Below are 13,084 nucleotides of genomic sequence, written 5' to 3' on the forward strand. Positions count from 1 at the left end.
GGTTCGGAAATTGAAAAGGTTCGGAATTTGAAAAGGAATAGTCTAAAATTTTTCAGGTTTTAATTTAATTTACTTTAATTTATTGTGTATTTAAAGAATTATATTTATGATATGCAAAGAATAAATACACAAATAGTTGGGCATCAGCGACGCTTTACTCATCTATCCATCTAATAATTTTGGTCCATATATATTCCTTTGTACAAGCTAGGACCGCGTTCGTTTGTACGACATTTATGATACGTCGGCCTACATGAACGAACATTCCCAATGTTCCGAAAACAGCGACAATAAACGAACGTATACTGGATATAACAAACTGTTCCAAGTTGTCAGATAGTTGCAGTTGCTTCTGAGAAATGATTAGTTTTGAACGTTGAATCAATTGGCTTGTCGAGTTTTTATAATCCCTGCTAAATTGTTCAATGTTGGATAACGAAGACACCTTTCTCACAATCTTTGAATGGGGTCGTCGACTTGCTTCGATTTCTGTGGAATCGTCGGAACGGGGGAAAACCGACGATTTTCGTAAAGCATTTGTTACGATCTTCTGAGCTCCGACAAAAAGAACGGATGTATCGTTGAAACGTCCTTTCCGTTCCTTGAGCTCTCCACTTCCCTCAGCTGCTGACAATGTCGCTTCTTCATGTCGTTTCCTCTGATCGTTTTGAATTGCAAGAACATTCCTCTTAAGAGTATCTCCTCCACTTGCTCGAAATTCGAAAAGCGATCTTTCGGCAATGGCACTTCCTCCGCGAGGCGATAAAAGCAAATCACGAGATAATTCCTCGTGCTTTCGACGAGACATCGTTGAATTTATCGTCAGATCGCACGATGAATTTCCTTCAGAATCCATCAGCTTTACGACACTCACACGAGACCGTTTCGTGTCCGCGTTTACTCGCCGGAACTGCGAACGCGATGGCGCCGACGAACTTCTGTCATTGTTCAAAGAAGCTCGGTGTCCTACGGGATCTCCCTCGACTCTGTGATCTTCCTGCATCCAGGGATCGGATAATGTCTCAACGACTCTCGAATTTCTTTTCCGTGACGACAAGTACCGTCGAAAGGGAAACCGCTGGCCGCCAAGCGATCCTTCACGGGCAACTTTGAGTGAAAATGAACGCGACGCGAAAGCGTCCTCAACGAAAGAGTCACGATGGCTTGTCAGCGAACGTAAAACTTTACGACGTGAATCTTCCTCCCCGAGGTCTGTCGATCCAGAATCGACTTTGTCGTCGTCCCTGGGATTAGGCGTCGGATTAACGGCGTGCGAACTGGTCCCGCGAGATGAAAACTCGTGACCATCTCGTAGAGTCTCCCGTTCGTCGCGCAGAAGTTCTGGCATCGAGACCGCTCGCCGTCTGAAATGTTTGCACGTATGTCATCTTGCGGCTAAAAGGATTAAACTAACGATAATATCATCTTCAGCTTAACGTCTGGACCGAAAGAAAAATTTATACGATGGAGACCGCGTCACAGTAAAAAACATTAAAAGAAGTTCTTCTTGCGCTCATGCTATCGTAATTATTTAGATAGACAACTGATTTATATTTATATAATATTTATGTATTTTTAATCTCGGTAATTCGTGCGATAAAGAAATTTATTGATTGACTTTATAAGAAATTAATCCGATACCGAATTTTTGCACTACGCGTATATTTCTATTCTCAATAATTTATATTAATTTTATTCCGTCGAGGTCTTTGTCTGTCTTCGGTTATATAGCTCATGTTTTAAATTATTGTAAATACGGTCTTTTGACTTATTATCTATGCTTTCAATAATATGTAAGTTTGTAAAGGTTGACATTCTCGCTTTCTCGGTTATTGTTTTCGAGCGTTCATTTCAGTTTGACTCATTCGATTGTTAATCGTTGTCATGCTTGCATTAGACATCACGTTCTTAATTTTAAATATAGACATCTTACGGAATTTTTTTTCTCTATATATAGAATTCATTTTCGATTGTTGCCCCTAGACTTGTCAATCTTGTGTCACGAATTGGTGGAGATGAGTGATCACTCTCTCGTTTAGTCATAGAAATTACTCTATATTTTATGGTTTAGATATATTGAAGATGGTTCGAAAGGAAGCCGAAACGTTTGACTTATCGTAATATGCAATAAATTTCTTTATCGCACGAATTACCGCGATTAAAAACTCTCATTAGCTCTCTCTTTGTTTTCATTCATGACATTCTCGAGAGTTATTATTATCAATTTTATATTTATTTGTATGTTTATTTTTCGTTTCCTGCAGAGATTACAAAAAGCTTTAAAATTACTTTCTACAACTTTTAGACTGAAAGCTCACGCTTAAAGATTGAAAATTGTGTCATTCTTTTTCGACTGGCAGAAGACTGGCTTAACTTTTACTCTTTAGAGTGAGATTTTATTTTAAAAAATTTAGAGAATAATCTTTATTGCGGAAATATTGAAAAAATATTAGTTAAAACTTTATTTATGAAAGAGATATTCTCACCTTTTCTTTAAGTGAGAATCGATCATCCGTGCAATCCTTTGATCTTCATTAATTTTACCGTTCCATTCCATATAATTATTTAGTACAATTTGTGAAACTTCCTCGATTTTATTCATTATCCGTTTCCTTCGCTTTTGAATCAATTTTGATCGCAAAGGGACTTGATGTTTATCGGAATTGTTTGTGAACTTCGAAATAGCGGATTTCGCCGTCGCATGCGACCACCGTTTCTCTCGTGGATCTATTTTATTGAACTGCGTTGCTCCGGTGGATGATATGTCAGAACGAACCTCCATCGCGGCGAGTATCAGTGTGGATAGATTCGTCGACCATTCGTTGCTTATCTTGAGCAAATAGTCCGCCCAACAGTAACCGAGAGTCACCTCATCGATGTACGTCTTGTATATTTTCCGCCAGTATCGAAGGGTTTGTCGCAATAGGGAAACGGGTTCCATCCTCTGTCCACACTCCGTTGATCCTAATATCAACGAGAGCAACAGAGCGGAAAGTATCGGAATCGTGGGCGACATCAATTCGCATCACCGTGTTCCTGAAGAAGACAGAAATGGATACGAACGATCATCTTTTCGGACATGCGTATAAATCGGTTGAATCCTGTCAGAGCAGAAAGATCGGTACGCCTCATCTCACAAACGACCTTGACGGATTATTCGGAAAAATCATTCTCGCCTCTTTTACGTACGAGGAAAGAAAAAAATTGAAAGATTCAAGTGATAGGAGGGCTCGAATCAATATTTTGTAATATATAGAGCGACTCAGTATTTCGCGTGACATTTGTTAATAGTAGATTCCTGAGATTATTTCGAGATGAAAATCCCATAATACCAAAATGTCGAGATTACAGTGGTTCTTAAATAAATGAGAAAAGGTTTTTAATGTTAGCCAATTGAATTGTCGGAAATTCACGCGGTCAGAGATGACACATTGTACAGTATAATACAGAAGATTTAGAAGAATAGAAGAGAGTAGAATTAATGCTTGTGTGTGTGTGTGTGAAAATATCTTCGCTTAAAAAAATGTTATTCTCATTTAAAAACTACCGTACCCTCGACATTTTGGTATTAGAATTTTCGTTTTGAAATATTTCGGGAATTTGCTATTAACGATGTCACGCGAAGTCTGGAATATCCTGTATAAAGTTTATACTTCAAGCACGAGGTATAAATCAGTTCAGTTGGTGAAAAAATATACACTCGCTTAAACGTTCATAAAAATTGCAAAAATATGAATATCACATAAAAATGAGAATCCTGTAAATGATAAAAGCGGAAACACGAGATCGGTTAATCTCGGATATTTCAAGGATTAAAAGGAATGTAAAAGTACCTGTAACCTGATGCGTTTCGTATTAAATCGCCATCACTGATGCTGACTGGTACTTCGAACTGAGAACACGTTCTGTTGCCGCGATGCCGTGATATTCAAACTTTTTGGCGATAACGAACGGCAACAATCAGAAAAAAATACGCATCTGCCCGAGCTCTATGATTGCACCGGTTGCATAACGAGTAAACGCGTACGCGTTTACAAAACAAAATGAAAAAAAATATAACAAATTGGTGTAATCGGATTCGTTGAGTCGTGCTCGTGAAAAAAGGACCTCTGAATATTTATCCAAAGAGAGGGAGAAAAAGAGATTTTCTCTTGGTAACGTTAAGCGACAGACTGACTGGCATTTACGACAGAGACCTTGCTACATGCTCTATCACAATTAGCGCTGGCGCCAAAAGTGCGTAAAGTGCACAACTCGTCTCGTAGGATTTGTATTTTGTTCGCTTTCTCCTCGTTATCTTCACATCTCGCGGATCGTATTTTCCTTATCTTTTTGTTGTCTTTTTCCCGTCGATGCGGGTCTCACGCGAAGCTAACGGAACCAAGGTAGAAACAAGGATGACGGCGAAGATGCGAGTAGGTTGCATTCCTAACACCATTCCTCGAATAATCTCAGTGGTTAGTTTCGAATGGAATCTTGGGATTATCTGACATGAAGCGATTTACAAGAGTCATGAGATACGAATTGACGCCCGCGTTCGTGATAAAAGGAAAGACGTCATACCTTCTTATCACTTTGAGAAAAAAAAGTTATAAGGTCTGTGATAAATAATATTCGAACTTTGGCGCGAGATTAAATAGATTATATTTATACAGATTGACTTCAATCTGATTTGAAGTAATGTCCTTAGAAGACAGAATCTGGCCATGCAACAAAATGGGCGTTTATAAATGTAAAATGTATATTCGTATGTGAAATGTATTGTACGTTGTTGTAAATGATGTTATGCTGCGTTCCCGCTAACTTGAGCCAATAAAAAGGAATCTATAAGTGATAACCTGATTCTGTCTTCTTGGAATAATTTGAAATAAGCTCTTATAATCTGTGAGTCCACATACTCGTATCAGCGGTCCCTCCATGCATGGAAATATTTTTTTTTCAAAAAAAAATTTTATCGCCTAAGAGCTCCCTTATTACATTCCCTTCTTGATAATATTATCTTTGTTACGTTTTAACTGCTTTTTAAGTTTCTGAAAACAGATAGAAATCACACGGTGTGAAGATTTGAAGAGTATGAAATATATCGGATTATATATAGAGTTTGATTTGTTTATCTAATAAAAAAAAGGACTTAAAGATACGAGAAATAATTAGATACGAGAGATGACATTATCGAGAACGTAATAAGGGAGCTTTTGGCAATCCACAAGTTTGAAAAATGTTTTCAAGCATAAAAAGTTTATTGGAACTTGTATAAATGTATGGGCTGACAAGGAGCCTACTTTGAAAAAGATTAAAGTCCAATCTCCATAAATATAATCTTTGAATCCACGCCTAAAAGTACTTGATCTTGTAGAAACGGCAGGACATCTGTTGGCAGCAAGCGCGCAAAACGAGAGAAACAATAAAAAAGGATATCTATTATACTGTGTATACGGACAATTATTGCGATTTAATTGAAAGAGTTTAAGCGCGAGAGTAAGTTCAGAACTTCGTAAACTTTGTTCTTTCGAGATATTTACGAAACATGTTTCTAAATATTGGTCGCGGCAATATGGATTTTAAAGATAAATAGTTATTAACTCTTTTCTTGAAAATGTATTAGTAATGGAAAAAAGTACCAGAGAATAATTATAGAGATATTATGGAGAATAATTAAAAGACAGGTTAAAAGACTTTTATATTTAACCCTCAGCACTCACATTTCAAAAAAGTCCCTATCTACCCACATCCGGGTATTTGTAACCCAGCTTGTATCTCAGATTGATTTTAACAAATTTTTTTTAATCTATCGTTTGAAGACTGAAAAAAAAGAATTTTTGAGTTAGAAAGTCTAAAATGTCGTAGCAAAAAGATATTTTACAATAAGTGAAAAGGGATTGGCAAAAACGTAAAAAAACGAATTTGTTTCAAAATCTCATCTTTTTATTAAAAATAAATGAAAAAAGATTTTATATTAGTGATAAATCAACAGCTAATACAATTGAACTTTAAGAAACGAAAAGTGTTTTTGCGATTTGTTCTAAAAACGATATTTTTTTGCGCGAAGTGAAAATAAGTGATTTTTACTATACTTTTTTATATACTCTAAGGTACATAAATTTTTTCCCAGCCTCAAAGCGTGTTCAAATGTCTGAACTATGAAAATTGGGAGGGGTGATTACGCTAACCCTTTGTGGGTATTGAGGGTTAATAGAGAATATCTGGCTCATTTTACATTAAAAATTTACATGAAAGGTATTTGTCAATAAATGAAAAATGACAGTGACAGTCACACAGTTTGTGAAATTAATATAAAAAGATCAAATATATATATATGTGTGTGTGTGTTTTCATATGAGTATTGTAAAAATTTATTTATATATTGAGCATTGTAGAGACTTATTTAATATGGATATATAATTTCGAATGTATTTCGGAAGAAATAAAACGTGCGATAAATAGAGTTCTACGGTTACACTTTAACTAGATCATTGCGTGTGCTTTAATAGGGTTGAGTAATTCTTTGCTTCAGCTGCACTTCCCGAAGTAACCAATTAACGAATTACCGGATCTTTATCTGCTAGCAATTCTCTGTTCTATTTGCCCGTTGTTCGCCGTGAAATAAAGGCATTCGTACGTTTGTCGCTAATTAACAATGAAAGCGATTTTGCAGCCACGCTTCTTTCCTTTATCTTTCCACAATTAGATTGATGATACCATAAACTCCGCTTTTTACAACTTAACAATAAATGAATTAAAATCTTTAGATCTGACGGAACGCGAGTAGCATTATTTTATATTTTTGTTAAGCCTTTATTATATTCATCATCCTTGTTTTTTGAAATTTTATTATCAAGTTTCTACATGTACGTGATCATAGCGAAACGGGAACGATTCCTCCGGAGAAGGTTTTGCTAATAAAAGAAGAAACAAAATTATCTCGCAGTATATTTACTAATAAAAAAAGCAGAGATTTATAAAACTTCATAAATTTAAAGCAGAGGCTGGGCGGCGCGCGTGATAACTCGTCCGTGAGTGCGCGAAGGGGTTAAATTACACATTTCTCATCCCGGTGTCTCCTTTTTGCTCCTTTTCGCCGCGCCTTTTCCCACTTATCCTCGTCGCTTGGTTGTTTTTTTCCGTCCCAGTTTTCCGCTGTACGTACGTAACAGAAGATCCGGAAGAAAAAAGCAGTGCTGAGCGCATGGATGATCCACGTAACCGCACTCCTACCCGAGAGATTCTAGATCCCTTTAACCCCTCGAAACACGACGAGAAAGCGATAGCTGCCTTCTCTCTATTTTGCCGTCTACTCCGCTCTTCCCTTTCTTGTTTCACTCTCTTTTTCTTTCTCTTTCTTTCTCTCTTTCCCTCCTCGTCGTCCTGTCCCGTGTCTTCCGTTTACTGCCTACCTACCTCCGTAGTACTCCACTTTGTCTTGCGCTCGACAGTTACATCGACACCCACTCATCCGGGGTAAGTCTGACCAGCAATTCACGCTGAAGTGGTGCACAGATATAGGTGGTGGCAATAGTGGTGTGATGTAGTTCGGGGTGCTCTTCTGGAATGTCAATCGCACTTCCACGAGACGAGAATGGAATAATTGGAGCACTGGCTTTTCACGATGACCGAGTCATTTTTTTCCCTAGCTATTAGCGAGCAATTTTTTTCCCGTTACTGGGATGAGAGTCACTAGAACGATAATTGAGAGTATTCGCCGTTTATGTGACGTGTTGTTAACATTTTAACCACGCCTTATTGCGCGTATTACGATCAATTCGGTTCTGCAGGTTCGTTCAGATTTTTTAAACGCGTACGTTTACTATCTATATTACATTTATAGCAAAAACTTGAAATGCAAAATATTTAATTTTTATATTATATTTTTGTCCTTATATTTAATTTACTTGCATTCTTTACATAAAGGTCAATAAAACAACACCATCTAAAAGTTTGAATCCTAAATGTGTTGTAAGTACAAGCCCAAGGTAGCTTTTAGCAGTGGAATATTAAGATTAAAGTTTTTAGATTCTTCAGACCGTGTTACAAAGGAGGTACATAAATCAGCTCTTAAGTTTTAACTAAATGACAAGCAGGGAGCCGAGACGCAACATCTAGGAAGAGAGTAAAAAACGATGTTACGTGAGAGGAAGTTGCTAAGCTGCTTTCTTGCTCGATACTTTCGTATCGTCGATCGTATTTGCCTCAATTTGCTATTGTCCTTCTCGAGAGTTCGTGATTAGAGAAACGTGCTCGATTACAAATACGGCGGGATGAGATTGAATTTTCGATCGTATCTGTCGAAGAAAATCTGGCATAGTGATATTTGACAGACATGGACCGTTCACTAAAAACGAAGCGGATTCGAGAGTGTATGGCATTTGATAAACTCGTGCGCAAGATACCTCTGATAATGAAATCTCTCGCGCCACATCGCCGTATCGGCATTTTCTGACAGCGTTCAAAAATCCTGACAAAATCGGACGTTAATGAAAGTTTCGTAGACGTGATGTGAGCGACGAACAAAAAAAAACCTTGAATGAAAAAAATTGAAAGCTCTTTTCAGTATTTTTGAAGCTCTCCATCGCCAATTTCCATTTCGGTTTCTGCATTTAAATGAGGAATTAGGAAAATTCTTTTTACTTTTGCGATTGCACTACTCACATCATCACTATTAACTTGAAAGTCTAAATAGGTTTTCTCCAATTAAGGAATATTGCTTTATAATATTATTTAAAAAATATAAATTATTTTAAAAATGCAATGAAAAAATAGGAAACTAGAGAGAGTACATTTCATTTTTTAAATAGTATAAGTAATTAAAAATTTAGAGTATATTAAAGGATATAGTTTCGGGATTTGTTTAGAAGGCTGAGTGATTAAATTTGACTGATGGAGTCGACTCGTTTGCATGTACCGCGTTAGATATTAAGGTCTGTGCAAAAGCTTATCAAAACTTGTTATTTAACCATTCCAGTCTCCGTCGGTTTATATACTCGTACACGTCGTCGTCTATACAATTTTCCGTATTTCCAGATATATTTCCGGTTGTTATCCTTTATAGTGTAACCTCGTTACGATATTGCGGCGCACTCGCGGCTATTCGTTACGGCGAATGTCGGTTTCGTTATTGTATTTCTCACAGCGTGGTTATCCTAAAACAGCTGTCACTTCCAGATACCCCAGAAATGATGACCATCTTCGTTCCCCGTCACGACAGAGTCCCCCGCGCGACAGACGCGCTCCAGAGATGAATTTTATCGCGCGCGAGTGCACAGCTTCCTTGCAAATCGCTGCTTGAAATCCTTAACTACTAACGATTTATTACAGGCGCAGTAATTGTTGCGGTCTACAGACAATCCAGCGAAGACGAAATTCTCTATCTCGGTAGAATAATAACGTCTATATTTCTTCATTATTTTAAATTATTGTCACGTCTGTGTATTGAATTTATCGTCATACGTGCATACACACGCGCGCAGATAATTAATGGACGCGACGTGAGATACTTAAAAATTCTAGAATTTCATTTGAAAATTCACGGGAGAGTTGCGCGTATGTCGTTTCAACAATCGTTTTAATAATAATTAGCTGCAGGCGGACGCGCACGACGTAATTTGCAGCGAGTTGCGAAAGCTTCTGTCCCTACAACGTGCTCTTGACGCCCATTACGACGTTTTCTTATTTTTGCACAATATTTAGTGCATTCGCGCGTTTATGCGAAACGTCGCGCGGGTAATACTTTATGTCCGAGTATCGGATTAACGTAATATATCGGATTAAAGTAGGCGAACGAACCGGCGCGGCACGGCGTGGTATAATCGCGTTTTACGAAGTTGCCGCGCGAAAAGGCGTCGCCGTAACGAGGATCTATTCTGAGGCGGCGCGTTTTAAGACTTTACTTTATCTCGTCGTGGATAAAAGCCTAGCGTCGTCGAGTTGAAAATTCGATTCATTAATCTGACCGCCGCGAAACGACCGCGAAATCGATCGAAAACGTCGCCGCGGAAATTGGGACGGCCATCGCCGGCACGAAGAGAGAATGAAGAAGGAGAAAGAGAGGGAAAAAGAGGAAGAGGGAAAAAAAAATAAAGAGCGCGAGACCTTTCCTCCACGACTTTATTCCACCTAACTTCGCCCTGCCGGTTTACGACTCCCTGAATACAGCTGGCTAATTAACGGCGCTTCCTTAGCGGGCGAACTGGGAGTAGCCAATTTCATTTCCGTTCTCCCAGTTTTATTTTTCCCCCTCGGTTAAGCGGTCTCGCTCTCTCGTAATTCAGGGTTACCGGCGTTACCGCGCGAGTTGCTCGATCTCCCGTCTCCGGCGTATCCGGATGCTATCCCAGAGTGCTGCACTCTTGCTCGAGAAAACTCATGCACTTTTCAATTTCGCCGAGCCACTTGGATCTGGACTTTCCGTCCGGCGTAAGGCTCTCACCCCTTTATCATTTTGGGGTAGCCACCCTCGAGACGTCATTTTTATTACGCGCGCCGTTGTGTTTCCTATGATTAATCTGCTGGACGCGTGGTACACCCTGTTATACTGCACATACCTACAATACATGATGTAAGAAAGGGTCTTCAATTTTCGTAAATTTCGCTATTCATTGCCGGGGCTTTTTATAAGCCCCCTACACTGCGATCGCTAATACCGCAATTTGTTCGCTGTACCATATATAGAACTCGCGAATTGAATGGGAGCGATTCCATCCCTTGATTTGATTCAATTATATTCGGCGAGGTGCAGCGCGGATGGACTCGTGTTCATTAACACATAACAAATGCAACCCCTCAATGTACATTAATCAAATATGTGTATCGCGTAGTGTATAATACTGCACATTATTCCTTAACAATCCTGAATTATTCTTCAATTAGTGGGAATTAATTTCGAAATGAGGATCACCCGGGGTTTTTTCAAATATACCGCAAAATCTCAAGTGTCAAGTGGGATTCGTGCAAAAACGGTAATTTCCTGGCTTTGTCAGTGTCGGCTGCGGGCATTTCCAAACTTTGTCAATGTGTCGTCTAACCGATCGTGTCCGTTGCGGCCAAAGCGACGGTTTTGTGCGCGCGGGGGGAACGCAGGTCTGTAGTTTAACGAGCTGGTTGAATTGATGTATTCTCAGCTCGGTTTTAATTAATCGGAGTGATGTTTCAATCGGATGACAGGTAAATCATGGGCGGAGTGTCGGTGAAAGAGAGAGAGAGGGGGGGGGGGATGAAATAGAACTAGGAGATGCGAAAAAGCGAAAGAGCCGGAGAATGGAGGAAGTGGCCTGGCGTCCGTGTAGACGAGTACCTCACGCGAGTCTGATGGCCGTGGAGAGTATGAGGTTTCCCTCGTTAAGGCTCGTAAATAATGACGATGGCGACGATAACGAGGCAATTTACCGGCACGCTCTTGCTCACGTTTTGGTCGACGTTCGGCGATTTGAATCCTTTCGTGAGTTTGCGATCTTTACGCGTGACACGCTCGTGCGCGAGCGGACAGCTTCACCGCTGGCGATGAAGGGCCTCGATCGATCGGTGAATGAATTATAATAGCGGGACATAACGTACCGGTATTTTATCGTTTGTGCGAGACGTGGAAATTAGAATAAAAATCCGATCGATGCGTGAAGTTTGTCGACAAATATGTACCTAAGCGCGTGAGAGAAACATAAAGTTCCAAATTTTTCTCTTCATAGGATCGAGAGGAAAATATTGTAACGAGAATCTGGATTTCGATCGGTGAAAATAAAATTTTGCCGCATATTCGTTTCTTGATGATTTCGATGTGATATAAAATATCAGAATGTGAAGATTTCCGGGTTATAGGACTCTAAAGGTGCTAAAATTTAGGTGAGCCTGAATTTTATATCAAGCGCTTTCGTAAATCCTTAAAATCGCAACCACCGAGACGATTAGATGTGAAATATTCCAGCGTTCGACCCGGATTCGGACGGCCGTTTCGAACGGAAGGACCTCAATTTTCTGACTCCGATTATTCGAGTGTATGTGAATTTGTGGGCTTATAATAAATGTAACGCGGTGAGGCCATATGGTCATAGTATACGGATATCTCGTTCCCTAATGGTTTCCCCGCTCGTTTATACTCCTTGAAGCGTAGCACCCAATTTCTCAGAAAGTGTAGAACAGATATGAACAATTTAAGCTTTAAAATGATTGAAGGTGTTAAAAGTAAGAAAGAATTCCAGGTGTTAACTCAGTGAGATTCAAGCAATGTTAAACACTGCGAATTTTTTTAAGTAGAAGAGTATTGTTTTAAATATTTGAAAAATTTATCTTCTTTTATTAACATGTATCTATCATTGAAATTAATTAAAACTAAAAAAAAACGTAGGTTTTTACGTTTATATGCGAGGAAATATTAAGAGAAAATGAAAAAAACACGTGAAAAAGTAGATTCGTTCATGAAATGATCGTTTCCGAGTAACTCCGAAGCATGGTAGCACGAAAACATGTTGCGCTATAACTATAAATATTCTGTAGGAACACGATATCTTGCATCAAACTCATAGAGAACATTTATAAAGGAGGTGGAAATATTTTTTTCGTATTCTACACAAGAAATACTTTGTGCAATGTCAACTATTCCTTTTCACGTGTGCAAAATCTGTGCTTCAGAGACTCGACGGATTCATCTGACTGTGCATCGAGGAATTAGCTCGACAATCGACGATACCACTCTGGCGGAAATACAGCCACACAAACGCCAGTTCGCTTATTTCGCGAAGCGAGTCGCGTGGGTGACGTCTGCCTCCGGCAGTCCTTGCCGTTACGGAACGGAAAGCGAAAGACGGAAAGAGGAAGTGAGAGAGAGAGAGAGAGAGAGAGAGAGAATAGAGCGAGGCAGAGAAAGAGAGCGAGAGAGAGAGAGCGAGAAAGAAAGGGGAAGAGAAAGAAAGAGAGAGAGGAAGAGAAAGGGGGAGGGGGAGGGAAGAAAGAGAATTCGTTTCGCACACCAAGCAGCCTCTTGAAGCAGCTTTCGCTCGCGCCCTTCTCGTATGTGAGGGAGGACAGACAGGAGCAAAGGGTGGCGTATGTGAGATGTGGGTGCCGAAGGCGCAGCGGCGGCCGCGAGGATATGGAACAC

This window comes from Trachymyrmex cornetzi, unplaced genomic scaffold (genome assembly GCF_001594075.2).
Source record: "Trachymyrmex cornetzi isolate Tcor2-1 unplaced genomic scaffold, Tcor1.1 scaffold23, whole genome shotgun sequence".
In the NCBI taxonomy this organism is placed as follows: Eukaryota; Metazoa; Arthropoda; class Insecta; order Hymenoptera; family Formicidae; genus Trachymyrmex; species Trachymyrmex cornetzi.